This window comes from Dasypus novemcinctus, chromosome 4 (assembly GCF_030445035.2).
Source record: "Dasypus novemcinctus isolate mDasNov1 chromosome 4, mDasNov1.1.hap2, whole genome shotgun sequence".
NCBI lineage: Eukaryota > Metazoa > Chordata > Mammalia > Cingulata > Dasypodidae > Dasypus > Dasypus novemcinctus.
In genome coordinates, this window is record NC_080676.1 from 157,232,057 (window position 1) to 157,249,780 (window position 17,724).

The window sequence follows — 17,724 nt, forward strand, 5'->3', positions numbered from 1 at the left end:
AAGAAAATACATGTTTACCAAAATATGATCTGAAGTTAAAATGTCTGGAGGCTAAGCGTCGATGTACAGCAAGTCACTGTTTTAACCACGAGGGCAACAGGCCATTGGTTTCCCAGGGCTAATTTGAATAAGGTTTCCAACAGTACAGACAATGCAGGAAAAAGTGGCACATGGGTTGGTTTATGGGGAAACTTATAAGTGAAAGGGAAAAATCCCACTCCAGGGGGGAAAAAGATTAAAAGGAAAAATAAATGTACAAGTGTATCTCTTAAGTCTCACAGATCTGTATGGACTTGTAACTCAGGAAAACCCTAGAGTGAAACCCAAATCAAAAAGCGACCCTGAGCTATAATCCACACTCCTAAATAAGTTGTCTTTTCCGGTAATGAAAAAAAGAATAAGACTGTAAATACACACTATCTCTCTGCGTCACTGCAGCTCCTTTTATTTCTTTCTTAAAATATTACCAAACAAACAAATCCTGCATTCTAATCCATTATAAGCCAGTTCCATATCTAATCAACTTGAAGCCAAAGCCATATGGACTGTGCAAACATAAAAAAAGTCATTCTAAGATAAGCAAGACAGGAAATTGGAGGTTGATGATGATGAAACTGATATCCAACTGGTAATCCGAGCAGTAAAGTCACTAAACCCTTCCTGCACCAGAAACAGAGATTCTTGGGACGTGTTTCATTTTTCATCCCTTGCGATTTGACAGTAAGTTGCACCAGTTAGTGCAAATCATCATCTTTCTCTTTCTTACCCCCATGTCGGCAAATTTTGCTGGAGCACGAGATCCGATCCCACCAGGCAGTCCCATCTGCTCCCACCGAGCTCTCTTGGTCCAACCTACAAAGCTGCGGAGGGAAAAGGCAGATGGACCCACTGTGGCTCCCCGGTGTCTGCTGCAAAAGCCAGTTCATCCCCCTAGAGCAGGGTGTGTCGACACGGCACTACACATGTTTGGCACAGAGAACCCTTTGTTGTGGGGCTGTCCTGTGCCCTGCAAAAGGTTTAGCAGCACCCCTGGCCTCTGCCCACTTGATGCTAGTAGCACCTTCCCTTCCCATTTGCAGCCAAAAAATGTCTCCAGTCACAGCCGAATGTCCCCCGGGATCGGGGGGCAGAGGAGTCAGGTCTGAACCCTGAGTTGAGAGCCAATGATTTCGAAGCAGAACAAGAACTCTAAACCTGCATTTCAGTTAGTGCTATCTCATTAACCTCTGCCAAGGAATTAGTTTGGATACTTTGAACTTGATTGTCACCTCCGTAGGGCCTCGCCTGACCTCCCACTTCCATTCCCTTCCTATGTCTAGTATTTCCAGGCTTACTGTCTCGTAGTCTGTCTCCCCTGCTAGAACGTAGGCCCCATGAAGGCTGTTCCTGGCCCATGTTCAAAACAGATTTGTTCAGTAAATGAGTGGATGAAAACCACTTCTTTCACAGCATAAGCGATGAAGAAAAGGGTTCCCCAGGTCACCAGGGCAGCTGGGTAAGGAGTCCTGGGGGTGGTCAGTTCTGGAAGGCCACAGCTCCAGGCTCCAAGGTCTTTCTCTCCTGCTCCACCTCATCCCGGCAGGACAGTGACAACGCCGGGTGGGGGAGGAGGGGCTGTCTCCTCCCTATCTCTCCTCAAGAACAGGGAATTGTTCCCATAAGCCCCAGCGGATATCTCCCCACCATACCTCATTGGCCACAATTGAGTCCCAAGCCCAAACCTAAATCAATCATTTGCCAAGGAAATGGAATGACTTTAATTGGCTTCATCGAATCCAGATTTAGTCCCTATTTGAAAATCGGGGGAAACGGACTTTGGCCCAGTGGTTAGGGCGTCCGTCTACCATATGGGAGGTCCATGGTTCAAACCCCGGGCCTCCTTGACCCGTGTGGAGCTGGCCATGCGCAGTGCTGATGCGCGCAAGGAGTGCCGTGCCACGCAAGGGTGTCCCCTGCGTAGGGGAGCCCCACGCGCAAGGAGTGCGCCCCGTAAGGAGAGCCGCCCAGCGTGAAAAGAAAGAGCAGCCTGCCCAGGAATGGCGCCGCCCACACTTCCCGTGCCGCTGACGACAACAGAAGTGGACAAAGAAACAAGACGCAGCAAACAGACACCAAGAACAGACAACCAGGGGAGGGCGGGGGAATTAAATAAATAAATAAATCTTTAAAAAAAAAAAAAAGAAAAGAAAATCGGAGGCTTTCCTCAAAGAGTGGAGACCTGAACAGAATCACAGTCCTGTTAAGGAGGAAGAGGGGAAGCGGATGTGGCTCAAGAGATTGAGCACCCACCTACTACAAGGAAGGTCCTGGGTTTGGTTCCTGGTGCCTCCTAAAGAAGGTGAGCAAGACAGTGAGCTGGCACGACCTGCTGACATGGCAACTGACACAGCAATATGACACAGCAAGATGATACAGCAAGAGACACAAGGAGGAAAACATAATGAGGGACACAACAAAATCGGGGAGCGGAGGTGGCTCAAACAATTAGGTGCCTCCCTCCAAGTCCCAGGTTTGGTTCCTGTTGCCTCTTAAAAAGGATGACAAGCACACAATGAACAGAAACAGCAAATGCAAACAACAAAGGGGTGGGGAGAAATAAATCTTTAAAAAAAAGGAGGAAGAGGGAGGGGGCCACCAAGTCCCAGAGACAGCAAGACCAACACTGTCAGGGTCACTTCCAAGAATGAGGGCTCAGTGGCCACAGGTAATGCAGCCAATAGAGTTTTTCTAGAGCAACCCCATTCCGCACTCCTGCCTGCTCTGGTCACCCATCCATCTTTTTTTTTTGTTTTTGTAGGTACCAGGGATTGAGCCCAGGACCTTGCACATGGGAAGTAGGCACTTAACCACTAAGCTACACCCACTCCCCAACTGCCCTTCCATCTTAGGTATCCATCCTGTGTCCTCTTCCACAGGACCTCGGGGCTAGCAGTCACTAATCTTAACCCTAAAGTAACAATGGCTCATGTGTCACCTTTCCCCGGGGACATCAGGACTTGCCTGGGGGTCCCAATGTCTTCAAAGTCTTCCAGACCCAAAGGCATTCATCTAAGGCCAAACATTGGGCTGGTGGGTAAGATACTTATGTGAGGACAGAAGAATTCTCCAGATGTCCCCCAAATCACCCCTTGCAGGCCCTGCTTCCTTTACAGTTCCATATATGAGTACAGAATCTTCTCTGTGGTCCCTTCACCACCTCCTTCCCACAGTATCACCAACACGTGCCCACAGGTGTTCAGCTGTGCCTGTTAAAGGAAAGGACTAACTCCCTTTTTGGGGGTCAAGATGTCTCTCGTGCAGGATATCATAGGATATGGGATATTAATTTTTCCTGCTGTGAACAGGATGGGTGGTACCTTATCTGAACCCACTGGCCCTATACCTGGGAGAAGAGAGCATCTGGAATCATCCAGATTCTTATCACAAGGTCCCTTCCAGCTCTCGTAGTCTGACCGCAGTGTCCATGAGGAGGCTGACAGCTTGGGTTCTGGTCCTGGCGTCTGCGTGCCCCCTTGCCCTGGGCACTCTAGACCATCTGGAGAAGACACTCCTGCTGGGAGACCTGGTCTGTGAGTGACTGGGGACCAGCGAGAGCCCATCAAGCCTGAGCAAGCAGACCTGTGTTTTTCCAGCTGAGAAAGCATGGCCAGTCCTCTGGCCGGTGTTGGGATCAGGTGGTGTAGTGGAAAGAGAATTCAGTTGAACCCAGGTCCACAGAGTTACAGCTTCCTTACTTCTTGGGTGAACTGGAACTAGTTAACCCCACAGAGCCTCAGTTTACCTCTCAGTTTATCCCAAGTGAGGCTAACGACACTCACTCACAGGGTGGCTGAGGATTAAATACGATCATAGGTGCCCAGTGCCTGCTGTATAATAGACATGGAGTAAAAGCCCTTTCCCTGCCCTGTCCCTGCTTCTAACTTAATAGGGCGTTAGCAGTATTTTCTGTAATAGCGCTCACTGCCTTCTGGGTGCCTTGGGCCCAGGCTGGACACTGTCCTGTAGGTGGCTTGAGGACTTATTCCTTAGTAGTCCCACTTTGTCCAGAGACTCCCAGGGTCTGGGCAATGGACTCAACCTGCCAGGCAAACCTCATGGCTGCTTGGCCTGTGAGTTTGGGCTAACCTCTGGCAGCCCAATGCACAGCTGGATCTAAGGCAGTGCCCCTTCTGCCTCCTGAACATCAGCCTGGACCATGGACTTCCCATTCTATGAGCATCTCAGTCTAAGGGAAAGTCTTTTCTCTAATTGGGTAAACTCTGTATGTCATGCATGCATGTGTTTTCTTGACTCCTAAGGTTCCATTGTCCTATGCCTGTCTCCTTTACTAGTTGGGGTAAAGTTAAGCTATTGTGGCTTTCAGACCACAGAAGTTTATTTCTCTCTTACAGAGAGTTCCAGGAAGGTGGGACAAGTTCTGCTCCACACAGTCACTCAGAAATCCAGGCTCCCGCCCCTGTGCTATTCCCCCACCTCCTATGGCTTTTTCATTGTCCCAGATTGAAGCTGAGTTGCCACCGAGTCTGGATTCCAGCCAGCAGGAAGAGGGAAGAGTACAGAGGAGATGAGATCAGCTCAGTGACGTCAGTTCCTGACTCGGAAGTACCACTCACTCACTTTCCCACTCATGCTCCCTTAGCAGGAAATTAGTGCCTCGGCCACATCTCACTGCAAGAAAGGCTAGAAGGTGCAAGAAGAAGGGAGGTGTGTTATGGATGGTTGACCAGTTACCTTTACCATATTTCACTAGAAATATTACCCAACATTTACTGAGTGCTCTGCCAAACTGCAATCACCTCTGCCCTGCTGGATTCTTACTCCAGCAGGGAAAATACACCATGGGAGCTCCATGCACTCAGGCCACCCATGTGTGTGAGGACACAAATGAGCAAGCTATGTGCCAGTGGAGCCAGGATCCCACCTGGCAATAGACAGAAGGTAAGACACTCAAGTTTACCCAATGGACAATGGGGGGAAGGACAAGGCTTCACATGTTCTTAAATCCTCATGCCTTGTGTTTATTAATCCTTCATAAAACATGTGAAACAGATTCTGGCCTTTAGAGATCCTTTGACAATTTCTGCAAGAGTCCAAGGTGCCGTCATCTCGGATCACTGCCCTGCTGTGAAGGGGCCCCTGAGTTTGCTCATTGCTCATCTGCATTTCAGTTTGCAGGAGAAGCTTCCTGATTGGCAGAAGGAAACTTTCACTTATTTAAAACCAAAGGCATTTTCAGTGAGTTACTAGGAACATGCAAGTTGATTTAAATGTCTCATGACTAAATAATGAACTGGTGTCATTGTTTTAAATTATTATTGCTTATTTATTAATAAGTTAACATACTACAAGCTCTTGGTTATTACTTCTCAGCTGAAGAAATCCACAGACACCATGTCCTGCATGGTTATCTGTCCTTCCTCCCAGGGCCCCAGGCACAGCTGCCTCTTGGGGACACAGCACACAACACAGTCCCTCTTCCCTAAGCTAGGAATCGTCCATGCACTCTCGTCACCCCATCCCTCATGCAGTCTCACCCTCCCCAAGGCCTCCATCTTCTCTACAGCCTTGCCATCTGACCCCATCACTATCCACTCTCCACCATCCAGGGGCATCTTCCCGTCTCCCAAGACACTGCTAAGTGCCAACTGCTGGTTTCCTTTTTGTGGCTCATCCTTATACCTCATCTGTCTGGGTGCCCCTAAAAGACAAATTCAAGCCCTAATCCCTGGGCCCGTGAATGTGATCCTGCTTGGAAGGAAGGTCTTTGAAGATGTGATTAGTTAAGATGGGACCAAACTGGATTAGAGTGGGTCCCAACCCAATAAGCCTGGTGTCCCAAGAAAAGGAAACTTGGACTCAGTGACCCACAGACAGGAAGGCAGAAGGCCACATGAGGACAGAGGAGGCCAGGGTGGACGTGCTGCATCTACTAACCACGGAACGCCAAGGATGGATGACAAGTCCCCAAAGCTGGAAGAGGCAGGGAAGGAGCCTACAAACTTCAGAAGGAGCGCGGCCCTGCCCACACCTTGACTTCAGGCTTCCAGAGCTGGGAGGCAGGACCTGCCTGATGCCTTCCAGCCCTGGGAAATAGACACAGTCAGCACGAGTCCACCTGAAAAGGTCTTTTTTAAAGGAAATGTCAGATGTCTGCCCTCCAAATTAAAGAGGCAACTGGCAAGAGCTCTGAGAATAAGTCAGTGCTGCCCATCAGCACTTTTTCTTGTCATGTATGTTGAAAACCCAACTTTATTTTCTTTTCATTACCCTGAGTTGGCCACCAATGAACAAAAAAATTAATTTCACTTGAGTTACACATCAGAAAGTGTTCCCCTAAAAATTCAGTTAGCTTGGAATTCTGCCAAGCCCCACAGGGATACTCATGTCCCAACTTAGTAAGGATAACAAATAATACCTTACCAACTTCAATTGTTTGACCTAATTTAGTGATATTTCTACCTGGGTATCCTCTCAGGTAAGTGTTTTTTAAATTTAACCAGAACCAAATAAACCTAGCCAACTCAAGTTGAAAAATGTATCTTTAGCCACCGCTCCGTGTTAACTCTGAAACCCTCTACCCTGCAGAGAGCATCCCTTTTCCCTCAATGCCACATCCGGGGAAGCTGGGAATGGTCTGGGGATCCCATCAAGCCTGGCCTCTGCCCTCAGGGCTCCAGAAAGCTCCAGAATCCAGAAAATTCTAGAGGCTGCCTGGTTCTAAGAAGAACATGCGGTGAAGTTTCCTTCTCCTTGTGGCTTCTGGAAACCTGTCTTTTCCGACTCTCATGGGATTCTCATCGGAACACCATACGGTACTCTTGTGGGACTACTAGTAATTTTCCTTTTTTCTGTTATGGCTTTGACATTGCAAAGAACAGGCTGAGACACAGAGAGACTTCTGCTTTGCCCGCCATAGCCCTTAGAGGGGTGGGCCCATGGGTGGGGGCTACAGAGAGAATGCAGGGGGGCCACATGGGTGACCCAGCCTGGCCAGACTGAGTTCCATCATTATGTCCCTTCTTGCCTTCCAAGATGGCAGCATGTCCCTGACCGGAAGGCACAGCTGGGGGTCAGGCTGCTAAAATCAGCATTTTACCAGCCCCATTTGACAGTGGGCGTGAAATGTTTACTCCAAGACCCGGCCCCGCCGGCTAGAACCAGGAGAAAACTGACACAGTAGAGCAGAAAGTAGCATTCATTCCTTCTGTCGGCATTCACTCAGCACCTACTATGTGCCAGGAGCAAAGGGGCTGCTGAGCAAAACCAAACACGGCCCCTGCCCTCCAGCCAGGAGGCAGACATGAGTCTCTTATTTTGGAATTTTTAATAGTCTCAACATAGTTCTGGTCACAGAGCAGCGATTCAATAAAGGTTTTTAAATGGTATACACATGAGAGAGAACAAGAGAGAGAGAGAGGGCGGGGGCATGTGAGAAAGCTAGTTCCTGACATGCCCAGTAAAAACATTACAAAGCAAAACTCAGTCACTTGTTTCTACAAGAATTGTCTTGAACACTTCATTAGGAAGAGAAGACAAAAAACTAGTTTGCCTCTTGAGAATTGATATAATATTGTTTTACGTTTCAGACCCATAAACAATCACCCCCATTTGTAAAATTCCATTTCACTCAAGACTCATCTGTCTCAATCTCAGATGCACATTTATGTTTCTTGATAGAAAAAAAAAAAAGAAAGAAAAACACTAAACAGACTTTGGTGACCATTTCATCAAATCTGAGAGGATGGGGGAAGGCTCGGCTTTCAGACTTTATCAGCCTTTGGAAGTGTTTCCATACTTTGGTGTTATCTGATAGCATTTACTGAGCACAGGAAATGCTTCCTGCTGGCCAGTCTGTCTGTCTCAAGGGTAATGAAGGTAACTTGGGAGCGGGGGAGAGGCAGATCATAAAGAAACTTTGAGCAGGACATTGAAAAGTTGAGTAAGATCCTTCGTTGAGAAGGGGAATTAATAGCCTTAAAGTAGTCCAAAGTTAGGTACCCTCCTTCCCAGTGCAAGCGACTCCCCAGCTCTGTTTATTTAAGTAATTCTACAGCAGCAAGAGAGTTCTCCAAGTCGTTTATTTTAGGAGCACACCCAAAGAACGCCAGCTGAATTACCTTTCACCTAACCTGCCAGCACCTCTGCCCCAATTTTATTTCTCTACTTATTGTTTGCTTAACCCTGCAGGGTCAAAACTCCGTTCATAGTGACAGATGACCCACAAACTCAAAATGCCTACGTCATATGCCTTCTCCCTAACATCACAATTTCACTCCTGTTCTTAGCATGCTCTTTGTGTGCTGCTGCAGGCATTTTGCGGAAATCTTACTCTGGTCCATTGCAGTTCCCGAGTGTAGGATGAGAGGAGTTTACAGTGCTATTTAACCACTTCCCTTTTGGGGAGCCACCTTCTGTGTGTGCATAAGATGGGGTATAAACATAGTGGCAGGGAGGATTGTGGGAAGATGGCAGAGTTGGTAGCTCCAGGAATCAATCCCTCCGCCGAAATAAGTACTGAACTGACAAGAACTGTCCAAAACAACTATTATGGCTAAGAGATTTCAAAGTGAGCGGGAGGTCATTCCAGAAGTTACTCTTGTGGACGTTTTTAGGAAGTTCTCACTGACAGCCACAGTAAACACCTCAGGGTGCTCCTGAGGGCTCTATAGGCAGGGCAGACAATCTCAGGAATTCGGCACCTAGTCAGTGGACCTTGGAATATATGTTCCCCAATGTAACAGAGTTAGACTCATTCATAATTTCCCTACACATGGCTCTTCTGTGCCTTTTATTGGAACCTATAATTAGCAATATACTTACTAAATCTATGTCCCAGAGACTTAAATCTTCAGTCTGTTCATATGCCGGTTGAGCCCTGAATCTCAGCAGAGTTGTAACACCTACTCTCCAGTTCATTGGACTTGCCCAGGACAACTAACAAAAGGATGATGATGGCCACTGCCCATCCTAAAAAATAGAGAATATCAACAGCTGCAAGTAAGACAGTTCCACCCATCTGCCTCATGGGATCTAAGCCGCCTCTCAATCAGAAACAGAGTGGACATCACCATCCTACAATCCTCAAGATTGAGGAATGAACAAACACACAGGTGGGAAATGAAACTATGAACTAAAGTAGACTTTATTATTTTTTTATTATCATTCTAGGAATGGAAGAACTTGTAACATTGATATAAAGGCAGTGATCACCAGAAATTCTGAGGGGAGGGAGAGGGAATAATATGTATAACATGAGAATTTTGGGGACGTTGGAATTGTTCTTCATGACATTGCAATGACTGATACAGGCCATTATACATTTTGTCAAAACCTATAGAAATGTATGGTGCAAAGTGTGAACTATAACATAAACTATTGACCATTGTCAGTTAGAAAAAAAAAGGATTAGGAATAAGATGGTTTAAAACAGAAAAAAATTATTTTGAAACTCTAGAATCTAGTGGAATACTGCATTATCCAGGGAAGAACTGAAGGAAGATGCCGGTAAATTGAGGTAAATATCAATGAATTTCACCCTCTCTGCAGTTGCTACCATCACCCACCACCCAACCATATAACAAGCACAGCGGCGACTGCAGCCCAGGCTCCTGGTGTAGCTTGCTGGAGCAAGGTAGACTATAAGGACCTAGTCCTCCAAAATCTGGGCTGTGTGGTCTGATCTCTGAACACTAATTTTTTTTAAATCTCTTTTTTAAAGTTAATGGATCACACAAAATGTTACATTAAAAAACATAAGAGGTTCCCGTATACCTCACTCCCCATCGGCCCACCCCCATCAATTTTTTTAATTGTATTTTTTTGATGATACATAGATCACAAAAAATGCTACATTAAAAAAATACATGAGGTTCCCATATACTCCCCACCCCCTCACCCCACTCCTCCCATATCAACAACCTCTTTCATCATTGTGGTGCATTCATTGCATTTGGTGAATACATTTTGGAGCTCTGCTGCACCACATGGATAATAGTACACTGCTTTTGATCAGCTCCTTCAGATGGCTGGGAAGATCAGCTCTGAGAGTAACCATTGTCCCAACCCTCCTCAGGCAAAAGCAGCAGAGGCTCTTAAAGAGGCAGCACCTACTTTTTTCTCTTTTTTCTTTACATTCCCCACTTGGGAACAAAACTAATTTAGAAAAGTCACAACTTGATGTCTCCAGCCCTTAAAAAAAAAATTAGTAATCCCAGAAGAGTGGGAGAACTTGACTTCCAGAATTATAACAAGTTACAATACTCAGAATGTCCAATTCTCAACCAAAAAAATTACAAAATACTCAAAGAAACAGGGAAGTATGGCCCATTCACAGAAAAGTAAAGAATTTGTAAGAGACCATCCCCAAAGAAGCTCAAACACTGAAACTATTAGTCAAGACTTTAAATCAACTGTCTTAAATACATTCATTGAGCTAAAGGAATCCATACACACACACAAAAAAAAACAAAGGAAATTAGCAAAACATTGTCTGAACAAAATAAACAGATGAAATTTTAAAAAGAAACCAAACAAATTTTTTTGGAACTGCAAAGTACAGTAATTAAAAGGAAAGACTCATTAGATAAATTCAACAGCAAATTTGAAAAAGCAGAAGGGAAAAAATCAGTAATTGAACATAAAACAATTGAAATTATCCAGCATGTGGAGCAGAAAGAAACAGTGAAGGGAAGCAGATGTGGCTCAACAGCTAGAGCATCTGCCTACCACTTGGGAGGTCCAGGGTTCAAACCCAGGGCCTCCTGATCCATGTGATGAGATGGCTCATGCACAGTGCTGATGTGCACAAGGAGGGCCGTGCCACACAGGGGCGTCCCCCACGTAGGGGATCTCCACACACAAGGAGTATGCCCCTCATGGAGAGCTGCCCCACGTGAAAAAAAGTGCAGCCTGCCAAGGCATGGCACTGCACACATGGAGAGCTGACGCAGCAAGATGATGCAACAAAAAGAGACACAGATTCCCAGTGCCACTGACAAGAAGGCTAGCAGACACAGAAGAACACACAGTGAATGGACACAGAGAGCAGACAATGGGGGGGGGGGTTAAGGGGAGAGAAATAAATAAAAAAGAAATCTTAAAAAAAAAAAAAGAAATACAATCTTAAAAAAAAAACAGTGAAGAAAAATGATCAGAGCTGCAGGACTGTGGGACACCATCAAGCATATCAATATGTGCATCACTGAAATCCCAAAAGAACAAGAGACTATGAAGAGGCAAAAAAAAAAAAAAAAAAAATAGTATTTGAAGAAATAATGACCCAAAACTTCCAAAATGAAAGACATGAACACACACATCCAGGAAGCTCACTAAACTCTCAGGATAGACTCTAAGAGCTCTATACCAAGACACATTCTAACAAAATTGTCAGAATCCAAAGACAAGAGAGGGTTTTAAAAGCAGCAGGAGAGAATAAATTTGTCACATACAAGGGATCCCTAATAAGATTAATGGCAGATTTCTCATCAGAAAGGATGGGAGCCTGAAGACAGGGAGATGGCATGTTTAAAGTTCTTAAAGAAAACAAACTGTTAACCAAAAATTCTATACCTAGCAAAATTATCTTTCAAAAATGAAGGCTAAATTAAGATATTTATGGATAACAGTTGAAAGAGTTCATTACCAGAAGACCTATAAGAAATAGTAAAGGGAGTCCTAAAGGCTAAAAAAAAGGGCACTAGACAATAACTTAAAGCCATAAAAAGAAATAAAGAACATTGGTAAAGATAACTATGTAGGTAAATATAAAATACTATATTATTGTACCTTGGGTTGGTAACTGCTTCCCGCCACCCCATATGACTTAACAGAGACCTGTATAAAATAACATTTTAAATCTTTGTTAATGGGCATACAATGTATAGAAGATGTAATCTCAGACAATAACAATATAAAGGGGAAGTAAAGAGGTATATAGGAGTAGAACACTAATATACTACTGAAACTAGGTTGGTTCTACTCAAACTAGGTTTTTCTTAGTTTAAGATGTTAATTGTAATTGCAAAGAAACTACTATAGCAGTCTGATATTATTGATGAATTCCAAAAAGAAATATTGGATTGTGTTTGTAAACTGATCTTTTCCTCCAGGCATATTAGAATATATGGATTCAAAGGTTTATTTGATTAAGTAATCAGGTAAACTTGTTGTGCCAGTAGGATGTTGAGTCCCCACACCTTGGTGGGTGGGGACTCACAGATAAAAGCCATGGCAAAGGACAGAGTTGCGGGTTCTTAATATTGGAGTTTTGATGTTGGAGTTTGATGCTGGTCTTAAGCTGGAGCCCCTAGGAGAGAGACAAAGCTGTTCACCTGGCCTGATAGTCTACAGCTGACCTTGTAGAGAAAACAGAGGCGCTAAGCCCAGAGGAACCCAGGAAGACTGAACCCTCACAGATGTCAGCAGCCATCTTGCTCCAGCACATGAAAATAGACTTTGGTGAGGGAAGTAACTTATGCTTAATGGCCTGGTATCTATAAGCTCCTACCCCAAATAAATACCCTTTATAAAAACCAACCAATTTCTGATATTTTGCATTAGCACCCCTTTGGCTGACTGATACAACCACTAAGGAAATAACTAAAAAATATGTAGAGAAAAGAAAGGAGGAGGAAATCAAAATGGTACATTATGAAAAAGCAATTAAATACTAAAAAGGCAGTAATGGAGTAACTGAGGGGAAAAACATACAAGACAAACAGAAAACAAATAGCTAAATGGCAGAAGTAAATAACTTCTCAGTTATTACCTTAATGTCACTGGATTAAACTCTCCTGTTAAAAACCAGAGAAGATTGGTAGATTAGATGAAAAAGAATGATATGGCTATAAGCTGTCTAAAACAGACTCTCTTTAGGTACAAAGACATGAAGAAGTTGAAAGTAAAATGGTGGAAAAAAAGATATTCCATGAAAATACTAATCAAAAGAGAGCAATAATGGTTATATTATTGTCAGACAAAAGAGACTTTAAGTAAAAATTTTACTAGGAAAAGAAAGATAACGTATATTAACAACATATTCAATCCAGCATGAAGATAATGATTACAAACATATATACACCTCACCCAGAACTCCAAAATATATGAAGCAAAATTGACATACTGAAGGAAGAAATAGATTGTTGAACAATAATACTTGGAGACTTAAATACACCACTTTCAGTTATTAATAGAACATCTAAACAGAAGCTCTATTAACTGATTACACCTAATGTACATACATAGAACCCTCCACCCAACAACAGAACACACTTTTTGGGTACACATGGAACATTTTCCAGGATAGACTACATGCTAGGTCACAAATCAAATCCTAAATCATTTTAAAATATTGAAATTCTTTTTAAAAATCTTATTTGATCAAAATGGAATCAAGGTAGAGATCAACAACTGAAGGAAAACTGGAACAGCACCCTATTAAATAATCAATGAGTTAAAGAAGAAATCATAAGGGATAAACAAAATGAAAATACAGCATACCAAAACTTAAATGCAGTGGCCAGAGTGAAATTTATAGCTCTAAATGCCTACATTATTTTAGCATCAATACATCAGGAAATTGATATATTTGCTCTTCAATTTTAAAGGTTATCTTTAAAATTGCAATGTTTTTATAGTCTTTTTAAACAGGTCTACCAAATTTTTGAAGAAAATTTAACATATATCCTTCTCAAACTCTTCCAAAAATAGAAGAGGGATCATGTCCTAACTCATTTTATGAGGCCAGTATTACCATAACAACAAAGCACAAGAAAAGAAAATTACAGACCAATAACCCTTATGAATATAGATGCAAATGTCTGCAACAAAATACTGACAAACTGAATCCAACAGTATATGAAAAGGATTGTACACCTTGACCAAGTGGGATTTATTCCAGGAATGTAAGGATGGTTCAGCATAAGAAAATCAATGTAATATACACATTAGAATGAAGAGAAAACCACATGATCATCTCAACCAATGCAGAAAAGGCATTTGACAAAATCCAAGATCCTTTCATGATAAAAACACTCAGCAAACTAGGAATAAAAAGGAGCAATTTGGAAGTTCTAGTGAGAGCAATCAGGCAAGAGAAAAATAAAAAACAAAAGGCACCAAAATTGGGAAGAACTCAAATTATTCCTTTTCACCGATTCACAGATGACATGATCCTATACATAGAAAACTCCAAATACACAAGAAAGCTGCTAGAACTAATAAATGAATTCAGCAAAGTTGTAGGATACAGGATAAACACACAAAAGCCAATTGGGTTTCTATACACCAGTAATGAGCAATCAGAAAAGGAAATCAAGAAAACAATTCAGCTCTTTAGTGGGTGGGGGTTACACGGAGGCGACTCACCAGCACAGCTGGAGACCTGAGCAGACCCTGGGCCTGCACTTCCTCCATAAGTCGGAGAAGTCTCTTTGTATCAGAGGAAGATGGATGGTAGCTTTGGTTGTAATCGAGGTGACTAGAGCCACCTGATCACTAACAAAAGACATCTTCTGTTAACCAACAGCTGCCAGAACTTGCTGTTGAAATATGTAACCATAAAGGAAGAAAAGAAGCAAAATGGAAATGCTTACCAGCACCTTAGAACAATGCCCAGGACCACCAGTCCAACACTGAATGTATCTGCACTGTGAGGAGAAGGTTCATAGAAGCCTGTTGTGTGCTTCTTTATTCGCATATTTGTTAAATGTTAAGTCTTTTAGCACAAATACATGAGTGCATAGTCTGTCAATCATTCCATTTGAGTTTCTTGAGTGTTGTCTTTTTAAATGTCTGCAGAGTTGCTGCCCATTTCTCGAACTATGAGTATGGCAACTGTTTTAATTCCCCATATGAGTAGAGTTTTCAATCTAAGGGGAACTCAGAGGCCTGGTTGGCATATGCAAAGAATATTCAGAAACCATCTTGCCATGGAAGCAGAATTATTTTTCTTCTCCCTTATTGAAAGATGTTTCCTTTTGATGCAAGTTTTCTTTCTTATTTACACAAGTTCAACAATGCAAAGGAAACAGGAAATAGCAAGTGTTTCAAAATGGCAGAGAAATTTGAAAGTCTCATGAATATTCATGGTTTTGATCTGGGCTCTAGGTATTTGAACTTGAAACCATTGGGTTGGCTTGGTCTTTCTGCTATAGACAATGACTCTGTAAAAAAGAGTAGCCACCAAGAAAATTGTCCTCACTTATCCCCAGAGTGTCAAACATGCACTACATGAAAGCAAAATTATTAGAAGACTTGACCATGATAACATTGTGAAAGTGTTTGGAAATTCTTGCTCCCACTGGAAGCCAGTTAAGACATGATGTAGGCTCTCTTACTGAACTGAAAGGTGTTTACATCATTCAGGAGTACATGGAAACAGACTTGGCTAATGTGCTGGAGCAGGGCCCTTTACTGGGGGAGCATGCCAGACTTTTCACTTATCAGCTGGGGAAGCGGATGTGGCTCAAGCAGTTGGGTGCCCACCTACCACATGGGAGGTCCAGGTTCAGTTTCCAGTGTATCCTAAAGAAGACAAGCAAGACAGCAAACTGGCATGGTGAGCTGATGCAATAAGATGAAGCAACAAGATGATGCTTCAAGATGATGCAATGAGGAGACATATGAGGAAACTCAATGAGAGACACAACAAGCAGGGAGTGGTGGATGGCTAAGATGATAGGGCTCTTACCTCCTACATGGGGGGTCCTGGGTTTGGTTCCTGGTGCCTACTGAAAAAAAGAAGATGAGCAGACACAGAGCACACAGAGAACTGACAGTGAACGCAAACAATGGTGGGGGGGAGGGATTTAAAAAAAAAAACCACACATACCTGCTGCTATGTGGGCTCAAGTACATTCACTCTGCAAATGTACTGCACAGAGATCTCTAACCAGCTAATCTTTTCATTAATACTGAAGATCTGGTGCTGAAGATAGGTGATTTTGGTCTGACATAGATCATGGATTCCCATTATTCCCATAAGGGTCATCTTTTTGAAAGATTGGTTTCTAAATGGGACAGATCTTCACATCTTTTAATTTCTCCTAATAATTACACTAAAGCCATTGACATGTGGGCTGCAGGCTGCATCTTTGCTTGAACTGCTGACTGGTAAACCCTCTTTTGCTGGTGCACATGAACTTGAACAACTGCAGCTGGTTTTAGAATCTATTCCTGTTGTACACGTACACGTACAGGAGCTTCTCAGCCTAATTCCAGTTTACATTAGAAATGACGGACTGAGCCACACAAACTTTTAACTCAGCTGCTTCCAGGAATTAGTCGAGAAGCTCTGGATTTCCTGGAACAGATTTTGACATTTAGCCCTACGAATCGGTTGAGAGCAGAAAAAGCACTCTCCCACCTTACATGAGCATGTATTCTTTTCCAATGGATAAACCAATTTCAAGTCATCCTTTTCATATTGAAGATGAAGTTGATGATATTTTGCTTATGGATGAAACTCACAGCCACATTTATAACTTGGAAAGGTACTGTGATTGTTAGTTTTCAGAGTGTGCTTGCCCCATACATAACATCTTTGATATTGAAGAAGTTCATCACTGATGAAGAAGTATGAGTCGATCCTCGAAAATATTTGGATGGAGAGAGTGAAAAGCACCTGGAGGATCCTCCTTTTGATACCAATTACTCTGCTAAGCCTTGTTGGCAGTACCAAGAGCATCATGAAAACCAATGCTGTGATCTAGAGGGTAACCACACTTGTAATTACAAAATGAAGTTATCACCCTAGTTAGGTAACTTAGTTTGGGGAGAGAGTGAAGTTAACCATTATTATGAACCCAAGCTTATTATAGATCTTTCCAATTGAAAAGAGCAAAGCAAAGAAAAATCCGGTAAGAAAGACAAGCCAAAATGTGAAAGGAATGGATTGATTAAAGCCCAGATAGCTCTAGAGGAAGCACCACAGCAACTGGCTGAAAAAGAAAGGGGAAAGAATCAGGGATTTGACTCTGATTCCTTTATTTCAGGAACTATTCTACTTGGTTCACAGGAGCCTACTGATGTCAATAAATTAAATGACTTGAATAGTGTCCCAACTAGAATTGAAAAGCTGGATATCAATGTCAGTGAGCCAAGATAAAGAAGAAAAAGGAATGGCAAATTTGGCTCAATTAGAAATCTTGTACCTGTCTTCTTGGGACAGGCAGTTTGTGAATGGTGAGGAGGACTGTTTGCTCATAAGTCAGTTTAGTTGTGAGGTATGGAAGAATGAACAAATTGAGAAGGAAAACACACCAGTTATTTGGACAGGGTCTTTAGCAGGAAAGACGATGCCGGAATGCTAGAAACTGAGCTAGTAGAGGATGGGAAGCTTGGGAGAGAGGAAACAAGGAAGGATTTCTGAACAACAATGAGGAGTCCTCTTTACCAAGGGGCTTGAATTCATAGGCATCCCACAGTTTCACAGTCCAGTGGGGTCACACTTGAATCAAGAGGCCACATTAACACCTTCTGCAATGAAATCTTCCCCTCAATTTCCTCATAAAGCATAAACCAGCATTTTGAAACATCTGCACTAAAGCACTCAGCAGACATTTCTCTTTGTGTTCTTCATGAAATGTGCTTTGTCATTTTTATTACTAGAGTTTAAGTCATTTTTTACTTGAATCAGGTGGTGTCATTTTAGTAAGGATTGCATTTGTTTTTGGTTTTTAAAATCCAGACTTACTTCCTACATGTGAGAGTTTTCATTTTAATTGG

At 42.9% G+C, this 17,724-nt stretch overlaps 1 pseudogene; it reads left to right on the plus strand.

Moving 5' to 3' along the window:
• The first annotated feature begins 15,049 nt into the window (after positions 1-15,049).
• On the plus strand, positions 15,050-16,709 carry LOC101423425 (mitogen-activated protein kinase 6 pseudogene; annotated as a pseudogene).
• The last annotated feature ends 1,015 nt before the right edge of the window (positions 16,710-17,724 follow it).